Genomic DNA, 25,093 nt, shown 5'->3' on the forward strand with positions numbered 1-25,093 from the left:
AAGCACAGTTTGGAGATGGTACCCTGTCAAGAACCCAATTGTTTGATTGGGCCAAAAAATTTCGCAGTGGTCGTAATGCTGTGGCAAACGAAAGTCGTCCGCGATCGAGTGTCACTGATGAGAACATTCGGGCCGTTCGCGAACTTGTGGAAGATAACCGACGCTTAACTGTTGTCGAAATCTCATCGGAGGTGGGCATAAGTATTAGGAGTGCTCACACAATTCTCTCAGAATACTTTTGGATACCATAAGGTGTCAGCGAGGTGGGTCCCACGTCTCCTCACTGCGACACAGAGAAATATCCGGAAAGACATTTGTCAGCGTCTTTTGAATCGTTTCGAGCAAAAAAGAGAAGCATTTTTAAAACGAATTGTCACCTATGACGAAACATGGGTTCATCACTATACTCCAGAGAACAAGAGGTTGAGCAGTACGTGCGCGATTGGCTGTTGGAGCGCCCTTCTTCTCTTTTTGATGAAGGAATTAAGAAGCTACCTATCCGGTAGAGAAAATACATTTCCATTGAAGGGAACTATGTAGAAAAATAATATATCGCTTTTGTGATTTTATTTGTTGCCAATAAATCTGTAAAAAAAAATCCGGTTTATATTTGAATGGCCCTCGTAAAGAACGTTGAAACCGACGGGAAGGACGATACTCAAAATGCAGTTCTTCGCATCGCGCGGTATAATTAAGATTCGCGAGCGCGAAAGGATATGGAAACGGTATCATGGAAATGGCCGATAGGATCTGCGTCTTGCTAAAGCGTGTCTTAGGGTGAAGTAATGTATCGCGCGAAATCGAACTGGGGCAGAACACGAACAGCCGTAACGTTCCAAAGCGTTCCGTGGCAGCTCGGTTAGTGAAAGGCGGAACGTTCCGGAATGAACAGAACTTGAGCACTTGGCAATGATTCGACGATGTAGTGAGGGATGCGATTTACAAGCTCAATCAACTACCAAAAGACTGTCGGTGGAGGGGGGGGGAGGGAGGGTGGGGCTAGTCGTAGCCGGCTACGATTGAGTTTGAAACTCGATTCGATCGACAACAAAAACGCGGTTAGTCACAATTGAGACGTGAGCCGTGTAAAAATATCGATCGAGCGGCTCGAGCGCCGGCGTAATCCCGGCGTTAACGAAATATTCACGCCGCGGACGAGCCGCGAACACATCCGCAGGTAGTTAATGCGAGACGGGGATATTCGTCGCGATTCGCGCTCTCACCGCGCTCGAGGATTTCAGTCGGGCGAGATAAATATGAAAGACACGTGTCACGAAAGAGACGCACTCGACGTTTATTCGCTGTACAAAATTTCGCGCCAACGGCGGAAGGCTTTGACTCTCGCCAAAGGCAAACTCCTTGAATAACACAGTCGTACTTTTCATATTGATTACTCTGAAAGTAATAAAAGCCTTAAGTCGCGCGCACAGCAGTTCAATCCCCGAATGATTTATTAATATGCTATTAAATTCTCGAGAGGAGCGCGCGCTCTCTTTAAGGCTGGCACGTAAGATTTTAATTTATTCGCTTCGAAACTGTGGAAAGTAATTTCTGAGTTCGGGAACTAACACGGGACCGTTTGCGTTTTATCGCTCGAGGATTGAGATTAGCGTAGATTTGATCCGGTTGCAGAGAAAAACAAAGGAGAGATGTGTTGGAAAGACTCACAGCATGGAGAAATTGAATTGCTGCGATTGAGTATGTTTCAGCGGATGTTTGCGCGCATGCGTAACTGACGAAAAAATTATACAAGAACAAAAATTACATTCGAGTTTCAATGTTTGCCCCCAAATTCAATTGTATAATCGTCGTATATCTCAACTGACTTTCATCATCATCAAGCCGATCAAATATCAAATCCATTAAATTGAAAAAAATAAAATCTCAGGAGCGTCTCGCTTCTCTGAAAATTCTGAAAGACAAATTTTCTATAAGTAAATTTTTATATACATCCCCCTAAAATTTATATATTTTGCATATCTTCTACAATGAAAAATCTCTCATATATAATCACAAAATCGTTATAAAATCACATGATAAAAGGAAAACATTTTTACACACATACTTTCATAATCATGCGATATGTCGAAATACGCAATAATAAGCGATGGAAGGACGGTTGTGTTAAAAGAAGGTATACTCCCTATACATGCCTTGTAACATGCTTTGTCTTTTAAATGTGCGAAAATTTGATACGATACGCAGATAAGATCGTTATCGAACTCAAATATTAATACTCATATCGTTGAGACGAGACGCGCCGTTCTCCCGTTCTATCGATACACGCGAATTACAGTTCTCTCGCGTCGTTTGACCAAATATACAGGGTGTAACATCAACATATAGGTCAGTATGACGGGTTGCCTGCCTCTATTCAGACGATCATGCAGAGGTTGCCGAAAAAATCGCTCGTCGACTTTATTGATAATGATATTTGCAATACTCCCAGTTATGACGAGTGTAATTAATAAAATATAGTGCATGAGACTTCTAAATATTTCTACACCGTTCTTTCTAATCTCCAATTCCTATCGAACGCGAGAAAGAAATTAAAAAATTACGTGGAACAAGAAAATATATTGTATTATTTATCTCTTTTAACGATTACTCTTATTTACTCTGCTTAAATCTGTAATGTTTATTTCTCAGTTTCACTTTCTCAAACATCCTTTTTAATTCAATAAGGCTCGACTTTTTCGGCAACCTCTACATTGTCGTCTAAATATATATAGGCAGGCAACCCGTCATACTAATTTGTATGTTGATGTTACACCCTGTACAATTTACCGGATAACGAATGTGTATTTCGCGACGTGGACGTATGATCGCAGGACACACCCTGCAATCATCATTTGATAAATAGCACACTCGATTGGCGGACGTAAGAGGTAAAAGAGCGAGCGCGTAAAATGACACGGCGCGGCGGACAGGCAGTAATCCCTCGTAATCGATACACCGTGTCGCGTTATACGCTCGAGCGACGACTCACGATTTCCGTTCGAGAAAAAATACCCCCGCGAGTTGAACATTCGGGGAGCGAGGAATTCCGAGACGATCGTGCGGACGGAGTTCTCTCCCAACGAAGCTTATCGCGGTAATGAAGGCACGGCTATCAAGGCACGCCGCTGTAACGAGGAGTTTGACTGACGCGAGATGGACAGCTAAATACCTTCGCTCAAGTTGAAAAATTAGCGCGGCCCCATAAACTGAGCAATATGCGAATGTGTATGCCGCGCCGGTGAGAAGCCGGAATTCGCTGCCTCAGCGTAATTTCCGTAAGCCGCGTGTATCTCGCATCTCCTGCGAACTTAATAAATTTGATATCGCAACTCCGTCGTCCCGCCCCCCTCCGCTCGTGTCGTCGCTCTCATTACACTCGTCCGTTAATATTCGCGCACGCGCACGCGCGAGCAAACCGTTTCCCGTTTCTCCGTCGATACATCGATACCGCGGTCGCGCGATGAATGAAGAAGATCCGGAAGAGCTCCACGGCCCAAGTCGTCGTCCGAGCGCCTCGATGATCCAACAGAGACGACGCGCGGTCGACGAGCCCCTTCAAAGGCTATGTACACTCGCGGGCTCATCGGGGAGCGCGTTCTTGAAGTTTCATGTAAATCTCGCGAGACAGCCGGCGCATATAATAAGAGCAAATTGCATCGGGCTCATAAACACTCGCCGGTGAGCGTCGCCAAGAAAGGTTACTTGACACTCAAGCAGCCAGCTTGCTTCGCTACCATCCCAGTCAGCCACCCCGCCGGGCAACCCCATTCAGCCAACCAGGCAGTAGGGAGAGTCAGGAACGAGCCAGACGAACGAGCAGGCGCCAGTCTACCGTGGGCGCACGTCGCGGCACCACGTGTGCTCCGGATTCGATCTCCTCGTCGTCGGCGAACGCGCACAATACAATCGTCGCGCGATACATCGTCGGCCCGACGCTTTTCACTGGGATTTTCGATCGCGCCAGCGGTTTCGTGTTTTTTGCCACCTTCCTCTCCCACCAGCCTCTCTGTCCGTCGTTCAGTGATTACTCAGCGGTGTGATCGGAGAAGCGCGGTGATAAACGGACGACTCGACTCTGCCTTTCTCGACGGTAACGGTTTACGGTAACCGTAGTGTGCGTGATGCGGTGAACATGGTGCTACGAGGGATCTAAGGGATCTATGGATGATCAGCGACCTAACGTAGGTACCACCCGTCGGCCATCCCGGGGGCGATCGACGGCGATGGCGACGAGGATGACGGTCCGGTGATTTCGATCGATCTCCATCCCCGCCCGACTCGACTCGCACGGCGCGGCGCTTCCGAAGACGGCGCGCGCGGCACAGTTTTCGCGAATTCCGCGTCTCGCTCCGCCGCGCCGGAGCGCGCGCGCTGTGTTACGTTAGCCGACGAAGCCCCGTGGTGATCGATGTTTCACGTTACCAGGCTGCAGCGCGCGACCGGACTAGGCGCGAGAGCCGAGCGTGTCGCGTGCGGCAGATATTATTTTTCACGATTCCGCGCGCGGATAAGTTGCGCCAGTTTTTTTTCTACCTGTGTACCCAGCCGCCTGTCTGGCCGGCCGACCGACCGATCGGCGCATGAAAAATGGAGAGAGTCATTAGACAACGCGAGTATCGTCGCGCGAGCGCGAGTTGGCAAGGTTAAACTCGATATCCCGCGATGATGGCGTTATGATGGCCGCTCGTCGATCGTATCTCCCGGGGTGTCGCGAACTCTCGAAAGCCGTAGAGCCTCTTTGGCACGAACCAAAGCCGCAGCTCGAGCTCGAGCTCGCTGCAACAAGGCGTAGCTGCGCTTTATCGTGCGTCACCCGTCACGTCGTCGCGTCGCCATGGATCGCCATGCCGAGTTATGACGCGCCGGGGAGAAAATGCGAAAGCGTCCCCGCGTCGTCCTCTTAAGCGGATCGTCGCGCTCTTTTCTGCGCGTGTGTACGAAAGCGAGAAATATAATATCCCTCGGCTAAACAAATTGCTCTTAGCGCCGGCGAAAATTGACACGCTCGCGGAAGCGGTTGCGCAGGGGAGGGGGGGGGAGAGCAATAAAAAATACATAATTCCATTTCTGCCTACGTCCAAGGTGGGTCGACGTTTCCATCCGTGGTGAAGATGAAGAGAATCTTCAAAGACGCGGTCTCGTCCGGTTCTCGAGATTAAATCTGACACTCGCGAGAGGATTAGCCCGTGATTGAATTAAATTAAAAATGCAGGCAAGAATATGTCGCGTAATTCCGCGGTTGCGGCGAATAGCATCGCGTCGGGTTGAGCGAGAAGACCGACGGAGAAGACGAAAGCTACGCGACGTTAAGTAATGAACGGACGACGAAAGTGACGAAAGACTCGCGCGGAATTATTCTATCGAAACGCAGCCACGGTGGAAATTCCAAATCCAAAACGCGCGATGTGTCGATGCTTTCGCATCGGCAGCAGGAGCTCTTGCATGAACACTGTTCTTCGCACAAGCAGGACTTTGTTGATGAAAAGCAGCGAGGTCTCGCGCGTTTACAATACAAGCGGAGAGGGAAAGCCGGGTGAATTTAGAATGCCGGGGATCATTATAACCGGCCGCGATAACTTCACGCCACAGATATCGGTTGTACCTGCTCGCGACGGCGCGTTCCATTTACGGAAATTGCATCGCATATTATATTACCGTAATTCATTCAAACGAGTCCCCTCCCTCTCCCCAAGGGCTGAGAAGCCCCGCTGAAAACATTTAGAGAAATTTTAGGAAAGCGATTTCTCGCACGGCGAGTACCTCCGGCGCGCGACATTGGAAGCAAATCAGTTTGTATCAGCTCGAATTAGAATGCATCAAACCCTCTCGATGTCCCCCCCCCCTCTTTGAATGAGAGGCTAGATTCGCCGCGTCTGGGACGCATTTTTCCGACAAATCTTTCGTGCGTGATACGCGACGAGCATTGCACAAGATTCAAATTAGTTGGAATTCCCGCGAGGCTACTTTTGTCGTTTCTGCTAACACCGGTCGAGGCAATTCCGGCCGCGGTATTCAAATACACCGCGCATTATACGACTTTCGATTCGGACATTCTGTATGCGTGGAGCACCGCTCGGCACACAATGCACCGCCTGTACTATTAATGGCGGTATTTGTCGCCGACGAGCGCGGCCGCCGAAGCGATATTATCGAGGAATATCTGCGAGCGCTACCGTTTAGTCAGTTACTCGTCAAACGAGAGCGTCCGGGAAATCGTCGCCGAGAGAACGATCCAACGGCCGATTCGTCTTCATTTTCGCAGCAGCCGGTGGCGGTTTCTCGGGCGAGAGGAAATTGCGTAACAAAGCGGGGCTCCGGCGCTCCGCCGCGCCGTGCCGCGCCGTCGGAATCGCGATTTTGCCGATGAAGGGACACGCGCGTCCGCCGAACGGAAGTCAAATTCCTTTGAATTCTATCAATTACGCCACCGCTGGCGAGCTCCGCTCGGAATACCCGACGACGACGACGACGACGACGACGACGGTGGCGGCGGCGGCGCCGTTGTTGTCGTGAAGACGAGGTCGAACGGAAACGCTGGCAGTCCCATGGTACACATTGAGCTGATCAAGCTTCATTAGCGCGGACTTGATTTAGTTTACCCGCGACTCGTCGTGACTCGCGGTAAATAATACCGAAGGCCGGTCGTGCGAGGGGGTGGGGGGTGGGGGGTGGGGGGAGGATTTTATCTAAAGAAGAGAGAAACGGTCGCACACGCGCCGCTTCTCCGTGTTTGATACGAAGGAAAAAAGGCGCGCGCAACGGCGAATCGGATCGCTCCTTCGTTGTATTGTAACAGCAACATACAGGTCAGTATGACGGGTTGCTTGTCTCTGTTCGGATGATAATACAGAGGTTGCCGAGAAAGTCACTCGTTGACTTTATTGATATTGATATTTGCAGTGTTCCCAGTCATGACAAATGCAACTAACTTTGCACTATGATCGTTGTGACAGTTTATCGACCGGAGTCGATAGCGACAGGAGTCAAGTCTCATTGAGTGAGAAAAGATGTTTAAAAAATGAAACTGAGAAATAAATATTACGGGATAAAGCAGATTAAACAGGAGTAATATTTAAAGAGATAAATAATACAACATATTTCCTAGTTTTGCATAATTAGTTTTGCATAATCTTAATTGTTTTCTCACGTTGGAAAGTTCGATAGAAATTGAAGATTAAAAAGAACGATACAAAAATATTTAAAGGTCTTACATACTGTATTTCATCCATGTTTCTACGAAAGATCGCTCAAAAATATGAATGGACTAGAAACGCAGTATAAATATTGGTTGCAATTTAATCGACCGCAACTATCAAGCGACATATTTTTGGTACATTATAGTCTTGTATCTTGGCATCGAAAATAGGGCCTTTTATAATATATAGGGCCATTATAGTCTTGTATCTTTTTTCGAAAATAGGGCCTGTTTTTCGAAATTTCTTACAGCTTGATAGTTGCGGTCGATTAAATTGCAACCAATATGTACATTGTGTTTGCAGTCTATTCATACTTTTGCAGAAGCGATTTTTTATAGAAACATGGATGAAACACAGTACATAAGACTTTTAAATATTTCTGTATCGTCCTTCCTAATCTCCAATTTCTATTGAACTTTCCAACGTGAGAAAACAATTAAGAAATTATACGAAACCAGGAAATATGTTGTATTATTTATCTCTTTAAATATTACTCTTATTTATTTTGCTTTATTCCGTAACATTTGTTCCTCAGTTTTATTTTTTAAATACTTTTTCTAATTCAATGAAGCTCGACTCCTGTCGGTAAACGGTCGATAAACTGTCATAACGAACACGGTGCAAAGTTAGTTGCATTTCTCATAACTGGGAATACAGCAAATATCATTATCAACAAAATCAACGAGTGACTTTTTTCGAAAATCTCTGCATTATCATCCAAATAGGGGCAAGCAACCCGTCATACTGACCGATATGTTGCTATTACACCCTGCATATATTCCTGCGCTTCTGTTGATTTTCACGTGAGGTGTCTTTTTTCAACGAGTTTTTTCCACAATCGAAGATACTTCGCCTAACAATACGCTGCGAACTAACACGGCGTAACATTGGAAAATAAATATGATGTGCGCGCGTTATTTGTACGCGACAAGGGTATTCGTTAACAAACGACGACGAGGGACGTGCGAGTCTTCCCGACGGTTCGTGAAGATTGAAAATTCCCGACGGGTGTGCCGATAAACATCGTCTTCCGCGTAAGTCTCTCGGAGAAAGGGCGGTCGCGGCTGTGTAATAGCCCGGCGTCTCGGTGCAATCAGATTCTACAGAGATATCCTGCCAGCAGGTATTCCAGAAAGCGGGGAACAAGCGCGAACTTATTGTTAGTTACCGGGCGGAATCGGGAGAGACGAGACATGTCGAACAATTTAGCTGCGACTACAAAGCCACGCTGCAGACGTCGGTGACTCTAGTCGAACTGCAGGTAAGCAGCGGCGGCAGCGCGGCGGTAGGAAAGAACATGTGCAACGGAGAAAGCGGAAGACAATAGACTCCAACTATCGAAAACGATTCGACTGATCGGCGGGATATCCTTCGCGCGCGTTTGCTTCGCCGTTAAACGCGCGCTTCTTCATTCTTTCGTCCCGAATGCTGCACATGAGGTAAACGTACCGAGTTACGCCACTGACCCGAATTATGCCACCTTAGCTCGTTCTATGTGTGTAATAAAACATAACTGAGTAAAAGTGTCTAAAAATTGCCGGAAAGAAGTCGTGTGATAGTGTGTCAAATGATCTCTCCGCTGAAATAACTACTAGGAAAATATAATATAATTTCCCGTGGAAATCAATCAAAAGTCTATATCAAAGATCTGTCATTTTTTACTATTTTCGACCGAATTTCCTTCTAAATGATTACTAACCTACGAAGTGACATTGTACCTTATAATATGATAAAATGAGATATTTTTGAGTAGTGATATAAAGTGTTCTAGTTTCGTACGATTGAAATATAATGAAAGATGATAAAAAGGTATAATACTATAAAGTTATATGGTTTTTATACAATATAATGTAATATAGAGTGGCGTCATTTGGTATATAATCAATGGCGTAAATTGAGACCTACAATTTCAGTGGGCGTAATTCGGGACATTCGCAATTCACACTTACTTCTTCTATATAAATCAATAATCTTGTTTATTTCTAATTTGTATGCGTGTTTTCGCTAATTTACAAAATAATAACTTTTAATAAGATTAATAGTCTTACCTCCCTCTCTCTCTCTCTCTCTCTCTCTCTCTCTCTAACATCACTTTAGTTTTTTAAAAATAAACTCTCAAAAATTAGTTTTTGCTTATCGTAATTCAGCGTAATTCAGTACGTTTACCTTAGATAAACAGAAAAATATTCTGCAGTAACTGGTAGAAATTTTCTATTACATGAAGTCCGGTTGCGGTAACAGAAAAGGGTCAAATTGACACTAACGACCGGTGAGGGTTAACACGACTTGAAGCGTTTGAAGGCGCATAATCCAAGACGCACTACTACTTAAGACAGTAGCCTCAACACGCTATATAATTAAATTGTTTTATATATAAGTGAGTCGCAAACATTTACAAACTTGACATTTTATACAATCGTACACATCTGTTTCTAGATAGCAACGTAAAGGGATTACACTGACGGAAAAGAGGTAGTTTATGTCACTGAAATTATAGTCATTTTCGACATCAATTACAACTCCCTGTTGCTCTAGTAAAAAAAAATAATAGCAACAATATGTATAAAGTTATCAGCACAATATTGCTGTGGTATTTATTATACTCACAAAAATATTCTGCAGTAACAAGTAAATATTTTCTGTTACATAAGATTCGGTAGCGGTGACAGAAAATTCTCTTTCGCAAATGGAAGAACCGTCCGCATCAGCGATTGCCTTCGATTGAAGGAACTCAAATTTTCCGTCTCGAAAATATAGTTACCGCGGCAGAGTACTCGGCTACTCTCGCAGAAAGCGTGGAATTGTATCGTATGTGTAAAGAGAAACGAAATCTCAGCTATCAAGAGCGATAAGATTCGCTTGAATAAGCTGAATGACGCTGTCAACGAAGTGATTATTTAAATATACACATTTAACAAAATTGTCGATTTCCGATACTTGATAACAGACGAAACACCATAGTTTCGGAAAAATAACTCAAGCGAAGGCGCACATATGCGGGAGAGAGACACTCGCAAAAGTACAATATACATAATTAAAACCCTGCGTTAGCAGAATTGATTTAACGCACAATTAATTCGATTTTTTCGCAATATTTCTTTTCCTTGACCGCGCACTTCACCGATGCTTCTTCCGTGTGCGTGACAATTAATCCGATTAATTCGTTCATCACCATAAGTCGCTTTAACAATTGGCACGCAGGAAAATATTTTGTAAAGACAACTAAAAATTTTCTGATACATGAGATTTGGTTGCGGTAACGGAAAATTTTTTTTCACAAACCGAGAAACCGTCCACATCAACAACTGCTTTCGATTGGAGGAATCGAAATTTTCGGTCTCGAAAATATAGTTACCGCGGCAGAATATTCGGTTATTTACGCAAAAGGCGCAGAAATGTATCGTGTAAAGGGAAGCGAAATCTCAGTTATCGCGAGCGAAAAAATTCGTTTGAAGAAGCTGAATGACGCTACCAAAAATGCGATTTTCAACCCAGCCGCGCAAATGTTTTCCCTCTCCACTTACGTACACGGAGATGCTTCGTTTATTGAACAACGAAACTTTTACTCTTGACAATATCAACGTTCGGTTCAGGTGAGGCGAATATATTTCTGTGACAACAGAAACGTGCCAACGGAATTTCTCTTGTGTTGCAACCGAATTTTCGGTTGATTCCTGGAGAACGGAAACTTCCAGTATTGTCGTAATTGAAATTCAGTTTTATCGGCCGAATAGTTTCCTGCATGTACCATAAATATTTGAAATTACCGGATGCACGTACCAGCCGGATTTTTGCCGGCCTACACATGTGTACCAACAGCTCCGTTGATGAACACATTTTTATTTCATCACTGAAATGAAAAGCAAAATTTTCGCTTAAACACGGTTGAGGAAAACCGTGTTTGAAAGACGTTTCTAAAGAAACTAAATTTATATTCTGCGACGAAACTGGTCAAGACACGCTTGACTTGGTGTTTCTGCACACAAGAAGACGTCGTCCGTATCCGCCGAGCGTATCTTTCAGCGAGCCATACCTATATCCGATCCATATCCGACCGTATCTATATCCGATCCCGACTTGAGATCCTTCCGTGAATAGATCCTCACTGCCGCTGACGTGCTTGTCGCGGACGTTCTGTACAGTAAACCCATCTACCAAGCTACCCAGCTAGCTACCTAGCCACCTACCTATCTACGAGCGACTGCTCATGAAAATGCATAATCCTAAAGGACACTCTCGTAACGTTCACGAACACGGATCACGAAGTTCCGACCTAAAAAGTTTCGCCGCAAGTTCGCCCGAACTATCGACGAGGCGCGGGCCGAGACGGGCGGGATTTTTCCACTTATTCCGAGGCGCGTTGACGAAAGGAGGACTTTTGACAAATTAAGCTGGAGATGTGTGTATACACATTTCACGTGTCCGTGTCGAAAGTTTGCCGTCGCCGTCGCGAGTGGAGTGAAAGCCTCCTCTTCGGGACAAGAGGAGGAAGGAGGAAAAAAGAGAAGAGGGATCGAGGATTAACGAAACGAACGCGAGACGATATGGCGCGACCACAATGAAGCTCGACGAAAGTCGCGAATAGGAATTAGCGCTGCGAGAGCGTGTGGCACACTCACACGCGGCTCACACATTCAATCTGTGTGGTCATTAGCGGCATATCGTGCTGGCCGAAAATAAAAGTGGCGAGGCATGCAACTGCTCCCGATAGCATTTCCATCCCTGTCCGACACGATGTCTGCACCGGGATCGATACATAGCTACGACGACGACGACGGCGAGGACGACGGCGAGGTGGGTGGGGGTGGAGGAGGAAGTGGAAGAAGGTCGTACGTTCTTTCAGGGTGAAGTTTTCCCCACCGACGCGGACAACTTTTGTGTACCATATACATGACCTCGAATTTCCGCGCGCCGCTGTGCGCTCTTATAGTTCAGCTCGATATCGAGCTGTAGTTTTTCTTCGATTCGCCAACTAAGGACGCGCCGCGCTCGATCGGAGCGTTTCAGAGAATCGCTGCGATATCGATTGTCGAGATATAATTATGCGCGACGTACAGAAGTACGTTTTTTCCTGCTGCTCTTGTCCTAAAGGGGGAAGGAGGTTGTGGACAAAAATTCGCGCAGGAAAAAATCATGACGCTGAGCTCCCTCGAAATTTCAGTCAAGGACACCCGTCATGACACGGTTACAGGGCGGATGAAGGACGTTTGTTGACTCACCTTGAGATGTTATGTCGCTGCCGAGATCAGGCTGAGGGTCAAGTTGATTTAGGGTTAGGGTTAACCCCGCTAGTTTAGCGCTCGGTCAGGTCGTAGGTCACGTTAAGTAGGTTGTAGGTTAGGTTTGTCAGAGATAGCCTGACACATTCTCTCTTGGGGGATTCCTTTTTCATTAGAAAAAAAAACACTCTTAATTTTTTTTTATATTGAATGTGAAATATGCATATGCCACATATTTCTATATATAATCTATATAATCCATAAAAATTCGTAGAAATTTTTCCAAAATCTATAGAAATTCCAAAATCCATAGAAATTTTTCATCTTTTTACAGAACGCAAAAAATTGGAAAATTCTTGCGGTGATAAATCATGCTTTTTTGTTTATCTTAAAAAATATATCGCCTTCGCATTTTGTCGACAAGTTCTATTTGACATTTAGTGACATGGTAGGCTGATGGTTTGGTTGAATTTTATGAAAATAATTCAGCGGAGTGGCCTTTTTCCAGGATGAATCACGCGGCACCTCAGTTGGATTCGTGTCGTTCGAATTGTCGCGATGTAAAACTGCGGTTTTGTCGATTTAACTGATGCGCTGATCGGTAGATAATTTATGTGCAAATGGCGCAGGACCGCGTTATCAAGGCGTTACCGCGAAACGTTCTCCAATAATTGCGAGTCGGCTAATCGAACAGTGTGACACCATAAAAGCGGTTTATCCCGCATCGTGTCGCGCTTCCGCTCTCTCGCTCTTTCGCCGTCGACGTTTAAAGTCGCGCGAGATTTATACTTCTCACCCCGAGAAGATACAACAGGGCGATAAATTTCAAGCGGCGCGATACCTAATCCGACGAGATGAAGAACTATTACCGGCCAGCCCCGGACATAAAAGCCGAAAGAAACGAGTACAAATAATGCCGGCCGAGAGTTACATGTATATGTATCGAACTCCAATTTAAATGATAATTTTCGAAAGCCAGGACTTTGTCTGCTTCACCTTGCCGCGGCTGTCCCGCGGCCGCCATTTCGATGATAATACCCTTAAACAAAGGGAAAAAGGACGTCGACTCTAGTCAATTTTCCGTCCGTCCGTGCTGCTTGATAATTGGAATTTCCTGGAATGAGCATTCCGTGGGAATCAACGAGGTGTCATTATTCAATAATTCGCGGAATCGCGCGCACGAGCGAACTTGCATTATTCGGTCATGCCGATCGGAGGGAGGAGAGAGAGAGAGAGAGAGAGAGAGAGAGAGAGAGAGAGAGAGAGAGAACCTCGCGTCTGAGGCGATCGTGCATAAACGTGCGATGCACGTGCGCGCAAACACGTGCGAAGTTGCATTACGTGGAGAAACCGTGGCGGAAAAATTCACTAAACTCCGCGGATACCGTTCGCTCCGTCTTACTCGGGAGAGGCCCGCTATAAAGGATATTTTTTCGCGGAACGACCTTGAGCTTTTGCGAGCGAAGGAATATCCAGATGGAATTTCATTTGCGGTGCCACGTAGAATAGCACAGGGAGCACAGCGCACCCTGTGTGTACGTTATACCGCGAAGGATAAGAGTTCAACCTTAAAGTGGCGGTTGCCTTCGAATGGCCCCGAGGATTCCGCGAGCGATAATAATACGCCGTTTTTCGCATTACGCAGCTCCTCCATCTCCTCCGGAGATTTTGCATTGTAACACAACGGGGCCAGTATTAAGAGCAAGGTACGCGCTCGCTCCTGCTCCACGGGCATTGTGCGAAAATGACGACGCGAGATTCATTCCCCGCGCAGGCAACCGTGTATTTTTCTCGCTGCCGAGTGCGCCTATACCGTATTCTGACGCGTGCATTCCCCTACGCTGCGCGTCGCACGAGCAATCTCCGCGAACGGTATCAACCCCTTTCAAAGGCGTCACTTGTCCCATGTGTCATTTTGGACTTTGACGTCTAAAACAAGTCTTACGGGAATATAGTTGTATGTTTCACGAATTGCGAGAGATATGTTACGTAATTTGTCTTCGCCTAACTATATCCGACACATCGGGTCCTATTTTACTTATGTGTTAAGGGGTGGATTGTGGGTTAAGCCGCCGGCATCATCATTACAGACGAAAGTTCTCCTGCTGCCTCGTTCGGTACGCACATAAAAAGAAGAAGAAGAAGAAGAAGAAGAAGAAGAAGAAGAAGAAGATACCCGAAGAAAAAGTCTTCGACGGATTTTTGGACTGGCGCGTATGCGATATGAGCCCGGTCACGCCAGTGAAGTGAGAAAATGATGAGGTCCTTCGGAGCCTGGCGCGCTTTTCAGGATTAATAACTAATGAGAAAAATCTCGGCGAGATTGCGGGGCAGCGGTGCGCTCTTTGCCAGTAATTCAAGCACGACCGCTCCGCAAACGTATTTCTCCGTAAGCTCCTCTTTAAGCTGCATCGCACTGTTTATGTGACCTCGCGCGCGCCGACGAAAAAGCTCGGCCAAGCTCAGTATCGTGTTCCAGGGTCTCACGAAACTTGCGAAACGGCTGGTACCGCCGCGAATGAGGGGCGCCTTTCGTGGCTACTCCCTGGACTTTAAAACTTGCCGGCCCGAAGTTTTTTCCGCGTAATTAATTACGTCATTAGAGCATTTTTTCCGTGCCGCGGCCGGCCGCGTGGCGAAATGAATTTTTACCCCGGTAGCCATTATCTTTTGACGATAATGTCAAGCGACGTGTCACCGTCCGAACAAAGAGCAACCGTTGATAACACTTAAGCGAAATCGATTATCAGAGATTTCTCATGAATTATTGACCCTTCGACTCCTTCCATTCTTCTTGGCGTGGAGAAAATAGGTTTACATTATACAGGGTGTCCGGGATCTTTTGGAGACGAAAAATTGTGAAGGTTAATCAGGTCAAGCTGAAAAGAAAAGTCATATACCATTTTGCAAAAATCGCAATAGTTGTTAAGTTATTAATGATTGAAAGTGACCACATCTAGAGGCTTTTCAAATTGATAACTTGAAAATTTGAGTACTTATTTGCAAAATAGTAAAGGACTTTTTTGTTCAGAATGACAATTATATGACGGCTATTTTGCCTACCGACAGATTCAAGATTCAGGATTCGAAGTTCAATATATTCATAGCTATCGCTAGACACAATAGCCGTCATATGATTGTAAATTAGGTAATTCTGAACAAAAAGTCCTTTACCATTTTGCGAACAAGTACGCAAATTTTCAAGTTAATTAAAAGAGCCTCTAGATGTGATCATTTTAAATCATGAATAACTTAATAACTTAGTAATTATTGCAATTTTTGCAAAATAGTACATGACTTTTCGTCTCAGTTTGATCTGATTAACCTTCACAATTTTTCGTTACCAAAAGATAATATATATCATGTGGTGGTATAAATATTTAACACACGCTTGCGCAGATTTTGAAATAATGATTAGAGAGGGAAATATATACGTATATATTATCTCTGACGTTATTAGAAATTAAAATAAACTCTTGTCGCAGAAGAAAAAGGTCCATGCTTTGATAAATATTAACTTACTTTGATAAATCTTTGGTAGATATTAATTGCTTTTAATCGGAGCAACGATCTTCATCTTGACATATGCTGTAAGGATTATTGTCTCTGAATAACATGAAGCAAGTTTTAATTATCGGATATTGTTCATTAAAAAAGTTATACGAAGATATTTGCTCGCTATGTATAGTGTCGTTTTACTATATTATAACTATTACTTCAAACAGTGAGTACATCCAGCTAAATTTTCATTCCATTTAATTAATTTTTATTAAACTCGAGGTTGCCATTATTATTTCGAATTGGATATATTTAGTTAAATTTTTCCATTTCACCGTTTGCTGCACGATATTTTAACAATGTCACGTTTATTTATATACACTACTAACAAACAGACTTCCAGTGCATATTGATATGTAAAAAAGTGGGAGAAGAATTTTATCTTTCACCGAGCCATCTCCAAAAAAACTAACCTAACCTAACCTAAACTAACTTAACCTTCGTTACTATAACATTAAGGTCTATTATCAAAAGATTTATATCTTGATAAGACGTGTTAATATCGTTGATGTAGTTTAAATTCGGTTAGGTTAGATCAAGGTTTTTGAGGGCGGATTGCGGAGGAGAAACAAAACCCCACCCCAACTTATGTATACTATTTTTACGTATACGTTGCTAATTATTACACTATACTATATTATAAATATATAAAATAAACTATCATGTTCTCCGAACTTCTTTTGTTAGTGATATTTTAACGAACAATGGACGATGGTGAATATTTTTGAATATTATTCAGGATGATAATCTTAACAACATATGGCAAAATGAAAGCTACGTTTCTCGTTGTCGTTAATCTCCGTTAAAAGCAACATTTTTTATCCAAAAAGTAACAGTATTTATCCTTTATACTTTTTATACATTTCTCTTATCGTCTTAAGCGCGAATGAAGATAATATTGTAGCTCAAAGTTAATAAAATGTTAAGCTTTTCTATTTTCAACATCGTAGTGAATCTCAATTCCATGCTGAAAGATGCATAGAACGTGAACATATGGAATCCTCTGATGTAGTTTTCCTGCAGAAAATGCAATATACTCTCATGATATATTCTCAAATGAAATACATATTATTACGTTTAATAATATAATAAACACGGCACATATCTGAACGAAGAATACTACGTGCCGACTGTCGGCGGAAATTTTTCAAGGAAATTGAGGTTCGTTAGAAAGACGATAATGATAAAAATATGTAAACTATAATGTTATCGGAACGTGCGTAAATCATGTTAAATTATAAATTATGCCGTCGATATCGATATCGTGCAATTATGAAAATATACTATGTAGCATGCATAAAACGATTCTCTACATTTGCCACTTTGTAACTAAATCGCGCGGCATTAGCAGTGTATTTTACTTTGATCTGCAGCGAACGATTTGTTGGGGGGGGGAGGGGGGTATAAACAAATTTTGATGATGTTTTACTGCTGTTATAATTAAATAATATACCACACACGAGATAGTTTCAGCTCGTTGCTTGCTTTATGCAAAATGCACTCGCATTTACAGCCCATTATACATATATGCATATATAGGCGGTTTAAAAAAGGAGTGACTAGGATTATTTTAAGGGCAGTGCTTACAAAATGGAGGAAGAAAGTCCTAATAAACATAGGTCATAAAATTAATATCGTTGGAGTTATAAACAATTGTTTATTTTAATTAAATATAATTCGTCTAACATTTAAATAGGTCCTTCGGTCAAAAATGGATTGGACCTAGTGGACTAGTTTTATGGTCTCTTCTCTCTCCTGATTTAAACCCCTTGGACCTTTTTTATGGGTATTTTTTAAGAGCATGGTGTACTCTTTACAAAGTAACATAAATAACATACGACGAGTTACATCAGAGAATACACAAAATGCCTGTCAAGTAGGTAGAACAAAGCCGGGAATTTTTTAAAGAGTTTGCAATTTCCTGGTACGAAGATATAGAAATAAGAAGAGGGAAGAAAATCATCCGTGAATTTTATAAGTAGCAAAATCGAGTAGATTGCTTTAATCATATAAAATAATAAATAATAAATAACTGTTGATAACATTGACAGTATTAATTTTACGACCCATTTTTATCAGGACTTTTCCTCCATTTTGTTAGTACTATCTCTTAAAATCCTGAACCCTTTTTCTTAAAGATCCTGCGCATACATGTATATCCGCACTTTGGTATCGACGATTTCGGGCGGTATCGACGTGTCTCTTTAAATCTTATCGCCTCGCCATCACCGCACATACAATTTTCATGCACATGGAAAAGGGAACACGCATGATGGGGACTTGAGTTTTTGAGGAAAGAAAAAGAAAGAAGCCTCCTCTTTATCGAGTCGCGCTGGACGTAACGGGGAGAATGTTGCTTTATTTACTTTTCGCACACTGATAAGCGCTGTTTGTGTGTCCCGTCGTTCGCTTTCGCGCACGCAAAGAATATGAAATTAACCCCTTTTATCTGGACATCAAGCCCGGCTTGTGACCATCGTGAACCAACGAGCAACCCCATTGGAGTTATATCACGCGTGCAACGTGCACTCTGCATGAATCATAAGGTACGAGTGTTCCAGTTTTATTAACGTGATAAAACGTACGCTAACACGAGCGCTAAATATTCTGTCTCGTGGAGAGAAACCGCTATAAAGAATTAATACATTCGATATTCTATGTGCAGTTGTTTAGCATTATTTCCGTCGTGTACTTCAAAATGGACCAACCTTAAATCTTTGTGAGCGAATTTTAGAGATGTCTTTTTCGAAACTGCTGCAATGTTGTGACCGAAATTATATTCCATGAAAACTCTACACTTCACAAGAAAGTGTTTCATAAACAAAATTTATAATGCTCGTAATGTTAGGAGTGTGATTTAGTTTTGAAGATTATTTTTTCTCAAAAATTGATTTACTTAAGGGGACTGGAGGGTCAGATTACTGAAAAATCGTGCTTGTTTTTAATAATATTTCATGACGAATTGAATAAATGTGCAAGAATGAAAATTTTAGATATAATTATATAACATATGAAGAATAGAAAAATTTTGTTTATTAACAAATACTCATATAAATATACATCCACTTAAATTTTAAACGCGTTTTTCTTGAAATTTTATTGTTCAACTTTTTGCAATGATTTCTTCGAAACTGAGCTTCATATCGATTTGAAATTTTAAAGCAATAATATTTGTTCATCTGGCTCTCAGAGCCTTTGATTCGAATCAAACGTAAAAGAAAGCCACTCCATAGATCTTTTGAGAGTAAAAGCGTTAGATACAATAGGAAAAAATGAATAGAGAATTGTCTATCTATCTATCTAATATTTAGAGCTAAAAAGGAATTCTAACCTGTTAACCCATTACTTCCCAAGCGGACATTTTATAGTCAATTGGTTTTTGGCTCAGAAAAGTGATAAAATTACATGAAAACTAATAACAAAATATGCTTTCCCACGTAAAAAAACCTGATCTTTCAGAGTCTGGAGTCATAATTTTGGAATTATCAACTGATAATTAAATATGGCGGCTCAAAGTTGATAAAAATTTTTTCATCGACTTCACGGTAAAAAGCTATGAGCTTTTTACCGTGAAGAACTTCGAAAAATTTTGTCCAGAGCTGTCAGGGACAAAAATTGAATTGACAGAGTTTGGCTACTCAAAGGATAAACAATGATTATTGATTCTATTTTTCAACTGATTCAAGATGGCGGATACAATATGGCATCTAAATACGCGAAAATCATACTTCATCGCGATTTATATGTGTAAGTAGTCATTTCTTATGTTTTTGAAGTCGCTGAACACGAATCTTAGATCTGTTTTCAATTTTGCAAAATGGCGGATGCAATATGGCGTCCGAGTGCTAGCAATTCTCCACAGATTTGTAAATCAGGAGGGGAGTGTAGAAAACGTACAAATATTTTTTGCAATATTTGCCAGAAAAGCATATACAACGAATGTTTTAAAAACTTCCACAACTCATTATAAGTTTTGAGATATATTTTGTCAAGAGTTCCAACATTCACCTGAATCATGGACTCGGCGACCTCAAAAACATATTAAATAAGTACTCATACACATAGTTCGCAATGAAGTATGATTCTCATGGTTTTCATGTGATTTTAACACTTTTCTGAACCAAAAACCAATCGATTATAAAATGTCCGCTTGGGAAGTAATGAATTAAGATTGATTCGACTTCATAATTCGAATTTAATATCCCCAAAAACATAAGTAGTCTATTGTCTACAGATTTCAGTCGCCAGTGTTCATTGTTCAGCTTCAAAAACGCTATTTTAGCGATTATGAGGTATTTTTTGAGGTTAGGGACGAAACCTGACGTGATGGGGTAAAACAGGTAACGGATTCGGATTCAGCGACCCCGAAAACATACAGGTATGGTGGTATAGTCTAGCGAACAAGCAACTTTCTTTCGGTGTACCTGTGTAATAATTCCATCTCCGAAGTTCTGCGAAAACGCCAAAACGCCGCGAAATCGATTCTCGAACCGCGTCCCGAGTCAGTCAAGGTAAAGCAACAAATAATAATAATAATAATAATAATAATAATAAAGCAAATCGCGTATCACTTCCGTCCGCTGCTGAAACTCGTATCTTCGCACACACTCACTCGATCCGCGCGACTCGAGCCCGTACGAAAAATATTACGACGCGCGCGATCGATCGTCGCGACTATTGCACTCGAGATGCATTTATTGCTTCCCTCTTATAACCGTGTTACGTCGAACGATACGCTTCTACCCTGCGCAAATGCGACGTTTTAATGCTTTCACAAATGTTTTTCATCGCATACTCAGCCGGGCGCTCAGCAAAGCCGTCGGGCGAAGAATCGCGCGTCGCGAAATTAGCTTTCGGCCAATATATCTCGCCGTCCCAATTAGCACGATTCGCCAGCAGGAGCAGCCGTGCGGCTGCACGGTAAAAATTTCATGTTATCGAGCTGAAATCGGTCCCGCGACCCACGTCACACCGCGCATCAGGGCCGCATGCATGATGAATGCATGGGTTCGCGCGCTCGGCCGGCCGCGAGCAGCGACTTAGACGACGTTTTCCGAACTGGCTATTCAATTGCGCACGAGTTGGCGAGATTAGTTCGGGACATAGTTGGCCGAGAGCCGTCAGCACTTTAGATTGACTTGCATATTTGACAACAGCCGACGTATGCAATTCCCCGGGCAGATCTCTGCCCGGAATGGCTGCAACGCCGGGACATTATAACGCGCTGAACACCTCTCTCGGCACGGCACATGGCACACGCACGTACGCGACAGCCTACGTACGTACGTTTGAGGAGGAGGCATCGATTACACGGGACGCTGCGGAGTCGCGCGTTGACCTACCTGCTTACTTAGCGGCCGGGCCTTTATGGCTCGCTTTCATACGGGCTTGCATTTTACGGCATGCATAATAAATTGTTGACACGCTGAAGCACGAAGAAGTGCGGGAGGTTTGCTTAATGCCTGAGATGATTGTGACTGCGCTCGAACGGGCTTATCGGCTCTTGATTATAACATGCGGCGGAAGATGAGCGAGGGAAGGGCGCTCACGCTCGGAGCGGAGAGCCGTGAGTTTGTCAGTTACACTAGTCGACACTGATTTTGTCACAAAACGAGTGACACATGATTTCGATAGGACTTTTCCCGTAGATTACGAATCCGAAAATCCAAAATGTTCCATCACGTCACGTTTTTGAGAAAATGGTGGTCAAAGTGTGAAGAAAACGCGTTTTTGGCACTTTTTTCCACCTCTGTCACAAGGAAACGAGACGTGAGATACAATACTGCACGTAGGCTCAAATTAAAGCTTGAACCTTAAATTTTAAATATATGACGCTAGATAACATGTGACAATACTGTGTAGTCATGTAGCACTGGTTTTTTGACTGGACACGCGTCAATTTCGATCTCGCGTTTAACAGTGGAATCTAGTTGTCCTGTAAAGTCCTGTAAAATAAAATAAGTTTATATAAACTAACTGAAAATAAAAAGGTTTAAAAAAGGTTACTATAAATTATAAAAAAATTAATGAAATATATAAAAAAATATATATAAGTATTAACGAAACTGTCCTTTTGAAGTCCGGTTTCCGGAATCGCTTATCTCGAATTTCGTAGCTACTAATCTGATTACCGACAATTTATGTTAACTTCCAATAGCTTTCTTAAATTGTCTTATTTTAAGCTATTTTATCTTACGTTTGCTCACTTGAGACTTTCCGTTGTAATCAGGTTTACTGTCAAACGCGGAGTCTAAATTGGCGCGCGCCTAGTTGAAAAATCAGTGCTACACGATTCCACAGTATTGTCATTTAAATATATGATGTTATCTAACATCATATATTTAAAGTTTAAGGTTCTAGCTTTAATTTGAGCCCACGTACAGTATTGTATCACGTCCCCGTTTCCTTGTGACAGAGATTCAAAAAGTGCCAAAAACGCGTTTTTTCCCACGTTTTGGCCGCCATTTTCTCAAAAACGTGACGTGATGGAACATTTTGGATTTCAGATTCGTAATCTACGGGAAAAATCCTGTCGAAATCATATGTCATTCCTTTTGTGACAAAAAAGAAGTCGCAAAAGACTAGTGTTATCAGCGGTGCGCGAAAACACCTTCTTCGCGAGAAGACTATTTTCGAAACTTTTATTTTTGTCAAATGTATCGGGACGTGCGCGCGCACGCGCGCGAACGGGAAGTATGATTGATTCGTGAGAGAGGGGAAGAGAGAGAGAGAGAGAGAGAGGGAGAGAGAGAGAGAGGGGGGAGTAGGGCACAGAGGGCGAGAAGCAAAAGAGGAAAAGGAGAGAGGAGACGGTAGAGCTCTGCAACTAAATAACCGTAACTCCAACAATCGGGGCTTCTATAATTGTTATTCCATACAATTGCGTTTTTATCTTCCGCGGCGTCCTATTGTTGCGCGTAAGCTCGCGGAACAGCTATTCATAATCCGCATGCGGCGTATTTTAGCCGGGGCCGAAGCCAAGTGCCGTTATACAATTGCAGCTACGCGTATCGACATTATCTCCTCGCGGGTATCGCCATTTTTCAATTTCACGCCCGCGTATCTGTTATTTATTATAATACGGGACCAAAGCGTTTCCCCCCTCTCCCCGCCTCCTTCACACACACCGTGTAAATCGCAACGTCGAATACGCGATATTTCGCGCATATCCATAATACATATGCGCCCAGCGCTGTCTCACTAATTATCACTTCGTTTTCCGACTCGCGCACTCAAAGTATCAATTGCTATTTTTAGTTAATAAACACGCGCGCCGCGGCGCACTCAGTGGCGCGGATTACCTTTACAGTGTAGCACTGAATATCGTTATTTTAATTAGCGTTACACATTTTCCGACGAGCGACGCGACGATAAGTGCCGGGGAAAATGACATTTCGCGCCTCGCGCTGACTCCCCGGCGATGGAGATTCTTGAAGAATATATTATGCGCCGGCGATGCGCAACGCCATGACGCTCGCGCTTCGCGAGAGAAACGGCAGATTGTTCTCTAGATTACAATTTTATTTTACACCTCGGGACATGACGCGAGAAATTTCTCAATATTTTCTTTTTATATGTATGCGTGCTTCTATGCGAGAAAAAGGGCTCAGAACTTGGAGGGCAAATAGTACTCACTAAATAGAAGAAGAAGGTTCTAACAAACGTTGATCGAAACATTAATATCGTCGCCATTGTGAACAATTATTTATTGTACTTTTTTTAATTTTTAATTTTGATTGTTATTTATTTCAATTAAAGCAAGTGACTTACTCGCTTTCGGTGCTTTTGTGTTCTTCCATGCAATTTGTCTACGTCGTTTATCGATGAAGAGAGTGCCATGCTTTAAAGGAAAGGAAAAAAAGTCTCTTCGCTCTTGCTTGGAACGTAAACAAACGTTTATTGTCTTTCCATTTACACACACGCTTCATCAAGCAATTGTTAGTCACATATCTTCGTGAGCAGTGAACAGTTGCAGAGAACTATCGCGAGGTCTTTTCACGGTACGATACTCGCAAGAATGACATCGTATTACTCTAATCAAGAAGTGGCAGAAACGCATTTCCTGCATGGCAGTGCACCGGAAGCGAGTGCTTTAATTAAAATCTCTAATTAAAATCAATAATTGTTCCTAATTCCGACGACATGAATTTTCCGGTGTGCGTTTATCAGGGCTTCTTCGCTCCGTTTTGTGAGCACTACCTTAAAGTTCTGATTCCTTTTTTTTAAACACCCTGTATATATGTGTGCGATTTTGCGTAAGAGAACAAGGATTTATGCGTGACGGGGAATTAATTCGAAGCGTAAAGCACAAAACCTTCCGGCGTGTTAATTACTGGCGAAGAAACGTCTCGCTGGCAAAATCCATTTTCATACCTCGTACGTGCTGCCACCAGCGGGCAGCTGATGGGGCGGAAGGTTTTTCATCACTTTCGAATTCTTACTGCGACTAATTTACTTTCATGCCCGCGCATATTTTCATCGTCACGCTGAACACACAAAGCGGTTTTCGCCGAGGCGTTTCTGCCGCGCCAAGCGTCTAACGTGTGAGCAACATGCGTCTCGAATCCCATTTTAATAAAATTTTGTTAAGCTTTTCTCTCTCTCTCTCTCTCTCTCTCTCTCTCTCTCTCTCTCTCTCTGTCCTTTTATTCCTCTCTGTGTGTAATATCGCGCTAGAATTTTATATCTTTCCCGGCTGATTTCCCGATATCGGAAACAGTCGGGGCATGACCAATCTCCAGCTCCGCGCGCAACACGCACGCGATACGCATTTATAAAATGGCCGTTCGGCCAAAAATGGGTAGATTTGGAGGAACACTAATACGACGGCGGGGCGTGTATCGCTTTTACGTCGAAATTGCGGCTTACTTTCCTGATTACAATTACGTGATAGCGACGGTGCTCGCATTCGTAACATGACGCTCCGGAACGATATGAACCGCGTGAGCTGCATTTAATAATTTTCTCTTTATACTTGAGCGATACGCACGTTGCAATTTATGCGATTTTATTACGCGCATTACGCGCACAATATTTATGTGATTGCGGTAAATAATGCCGTGCCGAGAGCCGCGCGCGACCCTGATTATACATACATATATCGGTGCCTTCGGCATTTTT

General features: G+C 43.1%; 1 protein-coding gene across 6 annotated transcripts in view; it reads left to right on the forward strand.

Annotated features, from left to right (window-relative positions):
* Window positions 1-3,839: 3,839 nt before the first annotated feature.
* LOC105184630 (protein artichoke) overlaps window positions 3,840-25,093 on the forward strand; it is a 168,529-nt gene continuing 147,275 nt past the window's right edge. For 2 of the 6 annotated variants that reach the window (XM_025304234.1, XM_025304236.1), the window contains exons 1-2: window positions 3,840-4,181; window positions 8,023-8,457. The gene's annotated coding sequence lies outside the window, so the exon portion shown is untranslated. The remainder of the gene's footprint in view (window positions 4,182-8,022; window positions 8,458-25,093) is intronic. The other 4 variants (XM_025304237.1, XM_025304235.1, XM_025304239.1 and 1 more) reach the window with 4 other exon arrangements.

The sequence above is a fragment of the Harpegnathos saltator genome, unplaced genomic scaffold (genome assembly GCF_003227715.2).
Source record: "Harpegnathos saltator strain DR-91 unplaced genomic scaffold, Hsal_v8.6 scaffold599, whole genome shotgun sequence".
NCBI lineage: Eukaryota > Metazoa > Arthropoda > Insecta > Hymenoptera > Formicidae > Harpegnathos > Harpegnathos saltator.